The sequence below is a fragment of the Chenopodium album genome, chromosome 8 (assembly GCF_948465745.1).
Source record: "Chenopodium album chromosome 8, dcCheAlbu1.1, whole genome shotgun sequence".
Classification (NCBI taxonomy): domain Eukaryota; kingdom Viridiplantae; phylum Streptophyta; class Magnoliopsida; order Caryophyllales; family Amaranthaceae; genus Chenopodium; species Chenopodium album.
Window position 1 is genome coordinate 46,114,129 of NC_137841.1, and position 11,717 is coordinate 46,125,845.

Below are 11,717 nucleotides of genomic sequence, written 5' to 3' on the forward strand. Positions count from 1 at the left end.
AGTGATTGGGCGATTGGAGGTGTTTTGGAACAACGTGTGGACAAGAAGCTTTATGTCATTTACGATATGTCCAAGACACTGAATGGGGCTCAAAAGAATTACACATTAACGGAAAAAGAATTCTTGGCCATTGTTCACTCCTTAGAGAAATTCCGGTGTTATTTGTTGGGTTCCAAGACCATTGTCTTCACAGATCATGCGGCTCTCAAGTATCTCTTTGCCAACAAAGAGTCCAAGCCAAGGTTGATTCGTTGGGTGCTTGAATTACAAACTTTTGAAATAGAGATTAGGGATAAGAGAGGTGCGTAAAATGTTGTGGCGGACCATCTTTCTCGCCTTGAGGGTGATCAAATTAATGATGATGGTCTACCAATTGAATATAGAATGCTTGATGATGTCTTGTATGCCATTAAGGTTAAGGATCTCCCATGGTATGCCGACTTGGTGAACTTTCTAGCATGTGGGGAGTTTCCACCTTCTTTCTCCAAGAACCAAAAGAAGAAGCTCAAGAGGGAGGCAAGACATTACTTGTGTGATGAACCAATCTTGTATAAACGCGGGGTGGATGGCTTTCTTCGGCGTTGTGTCCCGAATGAAGAGGTTCCAAGTGTTCTAAAGATGTGTCATTCGGATCCAAGTTGGGGTCATATGGGCGTTTCAAAAACCGCCACTAAGGTTCTTCAATATGGTTTGTGGTGGCCGCATCTCTTGAAAGATTCATGGGGCTTTGTGAAGTCATGCGACCGATGTCAAAGGGTTGGGAATATCTCCAAGAGGAATGAGATGCCTCAACATCCCATTCTTGAGTTAAGGTGTTCGATGTTTGGGGGATTGACTTCATGGGACCATTCCCATCTTCATATGGTAATCAATTCATACTTGTGGCTGTGGACTATGTTTCTAAATGGGTTAAGGCCATTGCCTCCCCTACTAATGACCACAGAGTAGTGTTGAAGTTGTTCAACAAAATCATCTTCCCAAGGTTTAGCATACCTAAGGTTGTGATAAGCGATAACGGATCTCATTTTGTTCACAACGCCTTCCAAAAGATTTTGAGGAAACATGCAGTGCATCAACGGTTCGACTTTCCATATCATCCTCAATCGAGTGGCCAAGTCGAGGTCTCTAATCATCAAATAAAGCTCATTCTTGAGAAGATAGTTGCAAGGAATAGAAAGGATTGGTCGGACAAGTTAGATGATGCTCTTTGGGCTTATAGGACGGCTTTCAAGACGCCTATTGGTACCACTCCATATCGCCTGGTCTATGACAAGTCTTGCCATCTCCCGGTGGAGCTTGAACACCGTGCTTTATGGGCAATCAAAAAGATAAACTTTGATTTAGAAAGTCAGGAGGAGAAAAGGCGGTTGGACCTTCATGAGCTAGAGGAGCTTAGACTTGATGCTTACGACTGTGCTAGCACCTACAAAGCTCGTGCCAAAGAAGCTCATGATAAGCTTATTGAAAAAAAGGAGTTTTGTGTGGTTGATAAAGTCCTCCTCTACCACTCGAGAATGAAGTTATTTCCCGGAAAGATCATGTCAAAATGGAGTGGTCCTTTCTTGGTGAAAGATGTTTTTGCTAATGGCACCGTGGAGATTTCTCCTTTGGATTCCTCATCTTCTTTCAAGGTTAACGGTCATCGGCTTAAGAAATATTTTGATGGAGTCTTTGTTGGCCTTATTCATAAAATTATTATTTTCAAACCACCTTGAGTGGGGTGGTAACGTCGAGCTAACGACGTTAAACAAAAGCGCTTACGGGAGGCAACCCAGATTCTCACCTTTACTCTCTTTTCCTTTCTTTCTTTTATTTTTTGTTTTTTGTTGATTTTTGCTCTTACCCCCTTTCTTGTGTTTTTGGTTTTTTTTAGGGAGCCTTCATTAATCATATATGGACTAAATGTATTTGTCAGGGTGAAAAGAGGTTTTAGATTGCAGGGGGAAGGGCACCCCGCAGGCTTGGAGAGGCCTCGGGTGCCCTTGCTTTCATTTGTGGGAAACGGATCAGAAACTCTCCGCGGCCTCTCCGCGGTCTCTCTACGGGCGCGGCAATTTTGGAGCGTCCGCGGGCAAATTAGAGAGGGCGCGGCTCAATTTCTAAAAGTTGGATCTGGAACATTCCGCGCCCTCTCCGCGGGCGATTTAGAGAGGGCGCGGCCCAAGGTCAGGTAAGATTTCTTCGGATTTTCCGTAAACTTTCTGCAGTCTATCCGCGGGCACGGAAGGTTTGGAGCGGGCGATTTAGAGAGGGCGCGGGGATCTGGGTTTTCATTAAGCCGGTTCCTCTATCTTTCTCTCTCCTCTCTTATTTTCTCTTTCACTCTTAATTTTCCCAATTCTCTCTCTTCCTCTTCTCAAACCCTAACCCCTAAATCATCTCTTTCACTCAATTCTACTCAAATTCACCCTTATTTTCTCTTAAATTTCCATCCAAAATTCCTTCATACTCCATTTTCATCAAGTTTTCTCTTCTTTCTCGTGGTTTTCTTCGGGAATTTCGAGTCTACTCGGTTTTTTGCTTGCTTTAAGTCTTCAATCTTGGTATACTTCTCACCTTTGTTTTATTTTTGTCAATTTCAATTGATTTTTATGCATTGGTTGTGAGTGGCCTTGATTAAGCTCGAGTATGTTGTTTTTGGTTGTTTGTATGGTGGTTTTGGGATTATTTTTGATGTTTTTGTGCTTCTTTTTGTGATAGATTGTTGATATTGTTGGTTGTTGTTGGATTTTTGGTTATTTGTTGCTTGTAACAGGTACTTTGTAGTTTGTGGTGGTTTTGGGTGGTCTTGTGAACGGAGGTTTGTTCACGTTGGTGGTAGTGTTGAACATTGTGTGGGTTGGACTTGTGAACTATGGATTTGTTGAGGAGAGTTAAGAGTAGCAAGAGAAGTTCAAACCAATCCCCCGGGGAATCCTCTCGTGGCCAACCTTCAAACACTGAACCCCCTCAAAACCAAACTACTCAAGATAATGCCCCACCTCCTCCTTTACCCGCTCTGAAATTTCATAACCGGGCTAAACACACCCCTATTTATAATAAAATGAAATCCCGGAAATTTAGACCGTCCCGCAACTATTTTCCCGAGGATATGGTAAAATTGGGTATTGATGCCGATCTTAACATTTTGCGTCGTAATCTTGGTTTGAATGAGTTTGTAAAGTCGTCCCCCGAACTTATTTGGAACCATGCATTGAATTTTTCTCCACCTTTGAGTTTAATATGACGGGGGATACCGACTATATCATCTCTTTTTAAATTTTCAATTCCAAGCATACCATGAACCTTGCGGAATTCAAAAAAGCCCTTGGTTTCAACCCAAATACCAACATCTTTGAGCCCTTGGTTGCCCTTCAAAGGACCGAATACAGTGAGGTTGCTTGGTGGAGGGCCATATCTAGGAAGAGGTCGTTTGACTCTAAGGAATCGCTTGCTAGCGAGATCATTCACCCGGCTCTTCGTATTCTCCATCGGATTCTTGGGTATACAGTGTTTAGTAAGCAAGATCTTGGGAAGCTTTCGAGGGAGGAGATCTTGCTGCTTTGGATGGCTACAAGGCCGGATTTGGGGCCAAGGTTTAATTTTGGGTACCTTTTCATGAATTGTTATAAGTTGATCGCCACTGGGAAGAAGATGGGTGAGATTCATTGTGGTGGTATGGTTACTAGATTGGTGTATTATTTCAAGCAAGAGCGTTTCTTGAGGTCTTGCACTCCAATAGGAAGGAGTGAAGACATGTATTTGGATATGAAGCAACTTAAGACCTTGCGCTTCATTTTTAAGACTAAGGGAAACGGTGGGTACTCTTGGCTAGTGCGAAATGTGCACCATTATATGCTTCCAAACCCAGCTGCAACCTCAATCACTCGAGAGGCTAGGATTTTTTGGAGGATTCCCGAGGATAATGGGAGGGTTGAGAATGTTATGGAGGAGGATGATGGTGATGAGGACGGTGATGATGATGATGATGAGCATGATAATGAGGGTGGAGAAGGAGAAGGTGGTGAAGATGAAGAAGATGAAGAAGAGCAACAACAACAACAACCGCAACAAAGAGGAAGAAGAAGACAACAACATCACCAACAAGACTACCAAGGAGATTCATATCTCCGCGAGATGGAGGCTATGCGTGAGCATATGGAGCGCATGCAATTGAGCATGCAAGGTATGTATTCGAACCATCAAACTTTGTCTTTTCAAATTAGCGCCCTATATGGCGCTAGTGTGCGTAGGGGGGAGGTCACCCCTCCGGTGACCTACCCTTATGTGCCGCCCCAACAAGGGTCGGTGCGATCTAGGGGTGGTGACAACCTCTCCACGTACCCATATTGGCCCGGGGTTGAGAACCCTGATGAGCCAAGGCGTTAATTCCTAGATGACTCCGGTCATTATAACTACCGGGTCTCGGGTGGGGGGGGGGAGTGATTATCGGGGTGACCCCGACTACTACTATGTTCACCCCACTCACCCCGAGCTCTGTATGCAACCGGAGCCTTTTGACCAATTATCCACATCTCAACTTGACCTCTTTAAGGGTCGCTATGGGTTCCCTCCCGGTTACACCGGAGGTTGGGATGTGGGTGATGGTGGTGCCAGCCCTAGTGGCCAATAATTTCTCCCTAGGTTTTTCTGATTCCCTTTTTGTTTCCCCCTTTTAGCTTTGCATGTTTTTAAGCATCGTGGTCGATGCCTTTATTTTGTACGGGGGAATTAAATAGGATGTTTTAGGGTAGGTTTTTGGGGAGGCACCTTGGACTCTTGGGGAAGTGTTTGAAAGGGCTTTAATGGATTTCTTTTGCTTCGCTCTCTTTAGTCTCGTTGGTATGTTGCCTATCTTGTTGTTTTGGTTTTTATGATAATGTTCTGTGCTCCCTTCTATTGATGATGATGATGATGGTTTCTCTGTTCTTTGTACATAGTATTCGCGTAAGTTTATTTTTGTTTGCTTTTATTTGGAAGTTACTAACAATTTCATTTTGTGTATAGTCCTTTTCTTTTGTTTTGCTCACCTTGCTCATAGCCACTGCTTTGGTCTTCAGAGCTTCATAGAGGAGGTCGTTCTTGCTCCTTTATTATCGCAGCATAGCTTGGACGCTTGGTGAGGCCTTTCTTGTTTTATCTCTATACTCTTCTTCTTTTACTTTTCTTGGTTTCTTAGATTAGGATTAGTTTTAGGAGAGTTGAACGGTTCGAGGATGTATGATTATAACACCTAGAGTGTTTGGGGTCTTTGGCGATGTGGCCATTTGACCGCTTGTTTGTCGATTGGGAAATACGTGTTATGATTGCATCTTTGTCCTTTTCTTTGTTCTCCTACTTCTCCTTTATCTTGGGTTTCAATATTTTATTATCTTTTCTTTTCTTTTCTCTTCTTTTTGTTCTTGGTTTTGTACATAGCTTTTAGAGGCTTTATTTTTCCCTCTTTCATTCTTTTTTGACTTGGACTTGTAAACATTGGACTCTTGCTTTTGAATAATAACCTTTCTAGGTGGTCATGGTATGCACGGTTTGAGAATACGTTTGGTTGATTCTAGGATAAAGCATGCTAGGGTAGTTGTCTAGAACTAGGGGGATCATGAAGCCGAATTCTACTTGTTTGTGGCATGTTGGTAGTTACTCCCTATCTTTGATTTGACAACTTTAGTGAGTTTTTGCTACAACCATGTGAGATTCATACTTTTTCAAGCTTTCAACATATTCTTGCATGAGCGGCATGGATCCTTGACTTTCGCAAACTTAATCTTGAATCTTAACGTATGATTCCTAAGGCCGAGACCGAACCACCTAGGGAAGACAAAGTCATCTTTTCGGGGAGCTATTTTTCCTTTTTCTAGGATAGTTTCCTTATTTTTACTTTTGGGTTTAGGGATACATTTGCCTACTTGCTAACCCTTTGAGCCTTTTTCCCTTCTTTTTAAGCCACATCTCTAGATCTTGAGCTTTTTGTTTCATTTTCGTTTCCATTCTTGGTTTTTGTGACCAATTGTTCATTATTGTTGGAATTTGTGGTGGAGGAGTTTGGATATTTTGTTCTCTTGAAAGCAAGTTTGTGTTGTGTGTATTTTGTGAATAATGGAAAGTGAATAAATGAAAAGGTCGTCCAAAGTAAAAAAAAGTAAGGACAAGGCAAGTGCAAATTTGAAAAAGCCGTCCAAATTTAAAAGAGGCGAGGACAAAGCACTAATAACGAAATATGAAAAAGAAAAAAATAAAAAATAAAAAAGTGCAAATTGCAAAAATATTTTTATGTGAGTATTCTTCCTTTTTGAGCATTGAGGACAATGCTCTATTTAAGCTTAGGGGGGAAGCGTTCTCACGCTTTTTGTGTATATGTTTGTGATCTTAGCTTTGCAAAAGCTTGGGGGTGTTGGTATTTTTGTTTGGTGATTTCTTGGTTATGGTGTAAAGAAATGCGCAATCTTTGCTTCACAATTTAGGTTAACCTCCAATTTTAAAATTTAGCCTACCTTAACCCTTTTTGCCTTACGTTACAACCTTTGGGAAGACCTTTTGACCTAGGGGTTTAATCATTCATCGGTGGAGGGAATCATGGGTTATAGCCTAAGGAAAGAGGATGCGAAGTCAAGATGTCGAGTAAGCTAAAAATTCGATCATTTTCCGGTTCCTTCGTGGAATCTATGAGACGCTCACTAAGGGGAGATATGAGATTAGTAGGCGGAACGCGGTAAGATCGTTTGGGATGAAAGTGGAGTGTGACAACTAGTTCCTATGCTTAGCATATTTATGCTTCAATCAACCTTAGGTATCTTATAACGTGCATACCATTACTTACCTTAGAAAGGTTGTTATTCATTTGAACTATAGTCACTTCGTAAAGTCCATTTCACAAAGATTTTTATTTTTATTTTGTTTTTCTTTATAAGCTCTTTATTCTTGTATTTTGCCTCATTTTTCCTTCAATTGTTTGTTTAATAAGAGTTATAGGTTATCTCTAGGAAACCTTTACTAGAGCATCACTCGTCCTCTAGAGCGATCTAGGGGTTTAACTGGCTTGTCTTTTGTTTCTAAAATTGACCGTGATTCCTACGAAAGTGAGTTAGTGTATATTCTCACCTCTTTTTTTTTTTTTTCTTTTCTTATTTTGAATAAGCCCTTCTTTTTCTTTTTTAGCCTTTGTTTTGCTCGGGACGAGCAAAAGTCTAGCTTGGGGGAATTTGAAGAGTGTGATTTATGGCACTCTTAGGGTAGTCTTTTAGGATGATTTCATCTTCCTTTTTATGTTTTCTTATCCTCTTTTTAATCCTTTTTCCCTTTAATCCCTTTCTTTCTTTCTTTCCTTGTGTTTTTCGCGTTTTCCTCGTGATTTCCTTTTATTATGTTCTTTTTCCCTTTTATTCCTTTTCATTGTTTGTTTTTGTAGGTTCCTAGGATTTGTCTTTGCAAGGGAATCAAGATGGGCTATATTGACTAAGCAAGGAGGAAATAATCAGCTTGGAGAGGGCTTAGAGAGGGCATGGAGAGGGCATCAAGCCCTGCCAGTCTGCCGCGGGCACGGGTGCTTAAGGCCGCGGGCGCGTGCTCATATACACAAAAGTGGCAGATTTTGACCAGGAACTCTCCGCGGTCTGGCCGCGGGCTTGCCGCGGGCGTGGGTAGGGTGGAGAGCTCGCTCGTACCAGAGAGACCGCGACCCTATGATCATCCTTTGGGAGCAGGGAATTCGCCGCGATTATGCTGCGGGCGCGGGTGCTTTTGCCGCGGGCGCGGGTGTTGCCCAAGAAGCCCGCGGAATTTTTAATGGGTTCCGTACAAATTTTTCCGCGGGCGCGGGGTTTATTGGAGAGGGCGCGGGAATCCCGTTTTTCTTCTTTGCCTATAAATACACTTGTAATTCCTATTTTGAAGACAACTTTTAGATAATTTTCATTAGCTTAATTTTAGAGAGAGAAGTTAGAGAGAAGTTAGAGAGAAGTTCTTGGTATTGGATTTGTATTTCAACATTGGATCATTTATGCTTGGATTTCTTCATTTTCAATCATTAATGTTAGTAAGATTTTCTCCTTCTAGTTCATCTCTTGCTTGATTGATTTAGTTTCATCTTTGATTGTTTGTATTGCTTGGATCTGGATTGGATATTGTAGTTGATATTGCTTTCTCTTGATTTTGATTTAGAATGATGATCAATGCTAAGTCTAGTGATTTGTTCTTGAGTTACACCATGATTAGTGAGTAGATTAGTTGTTAGGGAGAAGGGAAAGCATGCTTGATTGATAATTTGTGCTAGTTGATGATCTTTGATTAATTAAATTGGTGCAATTAAATTGGTTGACATAGTTTTTCATGTGATTAATTAGATTAGGAATGATCAACCTATAAGATTAATCTAGATTGCATTGCATTTCTTAATGACATGACCAATCAATTTGAGAATTGCTTTAATTGATTCAGTTTGATTGTAAATTTCCTTGATTAGCCATTCAAAGTGACCCCTAGTTTGGCCTCTAGGAGATAGCTCTTGAACTCTCTTGATTGCTACTATTGTTTGTCCTTTGCAATGCTTGAATCAATCGAAGAAATTGCCGATTAGCATGATTATTGAATTAGCATGTGGAACCAATATCCCTAGCATTTAGCTTTTTGAATTACTTGATTAGTCTAATTTTGCTATCATAACATCAATAAATTTCTCTCTTCAATCTCCGAAATAGCATGATTTAGGCTAAAGATAACACCAACTAACTCCTTTGGGTTCGACCCTATACTTACATATACTTGTTTTAGGTTTGTTTAGGATTTTAAAAATAGTGTTTGATTTTGGGATAGGCTATAAACGACTAGTTTATTCCTCTATCAACTAACAATCATAAATATTAGGAAGAACATAAATGGCATCATAATTTTAATCATACTTGATATTAAAGTTACCCTAGACATGATACTAGGAATTTATTGTTGTCACCCTAAACATCAAATTAAGAAAAACATTATAACATGATACTAGGAATCAAAATAACAATTTAAGCATGATTTCTATATCATAATATCAATTAAACCATTAAAGTACTTACTTGGATGCCTCGTACCTCTTTATAATAACAAAATACACACATTAGTAAATTCAAGGAAAATAATAAACTAAACAATTAAATTAAATAATTGAAAGAGAGATTTGGGACCAAACCCTCAGAAATTAAACCTTTCACGTCCAGGGCGAAGGCAACTTCGAATATGGCTAGGTGTTTCTAAGCCTTGCGAATGTGGAATTTTGTATTTGAGAGAAGGATAGTTTAGAAAAGGGAAAGAGAGAATAATCAAGAAAGTCTTGATGAGAGTTGGTGAGAATTGGGTGAAAATTGATGAATCAAAACGGAGTTTTTACGAGATAATTTATAAAGAAAATCAGCTAAAAAGATAAAATATCAAAACAGAGGTCTGACGCAAAAAAATTGGATTAGCGCCAACGCTGGGTATTGGCGCCAAACGCCAACATTAGCGTCAGGCGCCAACGCTAGCGCCAGGCGCCACGCGTAGCACCAGGCGCTACATCTGACATTTGGCGCTGATTTAGAAATTCACGCGTTTTCATAAAATCAGATAGAAATTGCCGTACACGAGGATAAAATCGTATTTTCCTCAAAAATGTTCTTTGATTCTAATTAAAACTCTAAAAAGTCAACAAAAACCAATTTATTAATGCTTAATGAATTAGGAATGAAAAGAACCTTCTAGAAGAACCTAGAAGACTAAAACCATTATTAATTGCATTAGGAATGATAAATCCATATTGGGCCCTCCTCTAGATCATTGGGCCGCATATAAGGCTCAAACCGGGCCCAGTTCAGTAAATTGGTCATAACTTCCTCAATATTCATCGGAATTGGGCTTATAATATATCGTTGGAAAGCTCTTGTCAAGCCCCATCCAACTACACTACAATTGGACCCATATCATGGAACAACAAAATTGGATTGGCTATTTTATTAAAATAAGTTTTCAAAAACAGAGAGAAGAAAAAAGAAATTAAAACTATCCGCAAAACTAGACTTTCTACACTTTCACTTCATTCGATTATGATTCGATGCGAAAGGTACTCATCACTGGGTTTGATTTTGGGGAGACACAAATGGGTGGCTACAGATGTAAATAAACTTCTTATTCTGGAGTAATTACTTTCCTAGGATGCCTCTAAGAATAGGAATGAAGAAATATCTCTTACATCCTATCCCAAAGAAAAGCTTCTCCTTTGGATTAAGATATAAACCAACCAAATAAAAATTTCAGTCTCACAATGCAAAAAACAAAGCACGTAGAGACAATAATAATAATAAAGGGATAATCTCTTTACTCCCCTCCTATCAACAAACCCTTAATGGGTAATTCATTAGGGAAGGAGAAGATTACCCATGCTACGACTTTCCATAACCCTTAGTTCTGGAAGGAATCAAGAAGCTTAGATTTCAAATATTTCATGATTGCTACTTTTTGGATGACGATCTTAGTATCGTTAAATCAAAACACCCAACTCCAGGGTGCTATGATGGGCAAGCATTTAACATGCTATTAGGACTAGAGTAAAATCATGCCGCTACAATGACCAATCAAAACGCCATTCACGATGATGCTTTTGACCCAACCACGTTGATCACCCCTTCAAATGAAACTTTTGAGCGTGGATGGAGGAAATCTTTCAAATGGACCAATCACAAATGCGATAATCTGGAAATCATCAAAGACGAAGGGAAGATGTTTGAAGAATCGAATGATGAGTCTATTATATACTCTAGGGAAGCTGAAAATCTAGGCCTTGTGGCCATTACTGAGTCTTTATTTTCTAGTTCTAAGGACGAAGATCCCAAAAAGGATTCTTCTCTTGATGTATTATCTTTTGATTTTAATAATATGAGCTCTATTTCTGAGTATATGCCTTATCTTGAATCTTTCGAATGCTATAACAATCAATCGAATGATGATGATTACATTAATAAATTGGTTGAACTTATGAATTAGCGAGAACAAAAGAACCCTATCGTTGAAGAAACTGAAATAGTTAATATAGGAACTAACGAAAATAAAAGAGAAGTCAAAATTGGCTTAACTCTAAATCCGGAAGAGCGATCGACCCTCATATCGACGCTCAAAGTATTCGAAGACGTGTTTTCTTGGTCATACAAGGACATGCCCGAAATAGATAGGGAAATTGCGGAACAAACCATTCCCTTGAACCCTACCTCTGAATTTGTAAAACAAAAACTTTGACAAATGAAACCTGATGTCGCATTAAAAATTAAAGAAGAAGTACAAAAACAGTTGGACGCAGGTTTTATTCGCGTATGTAATTACCCAGAATGGGTAGCGAACATCGTCCTAGTCCCTAAAAAGGATGGACGAGTTTGCATGTGTGTCGACTTTAGGGACCTTAATAAAGCTAGCCCTAAACACGATTTTCCTCTACCACGTATTGATATATTAGTAGATAACATGGATGAACATGCGATGTTATCCAATATGGATGGATATGCAGGTTACAACCACATTTTAATGGCAAAAGAAGATGAAGAAAAGACATGATTTATTACCCCTTGGGGTACGTATTGCTACACAGTCATGCCATTTGGTTTAAAAAATGCAAGAGCTACGTACCAAAGAACGAATACGACTCTCTTGCATGATATGATGCATAAAGAAATAGAAGTGTATGTGGATGATATGATCGTGAAGTCCAATGATAGAATGGGACATATAAAAGCTTTACGCAA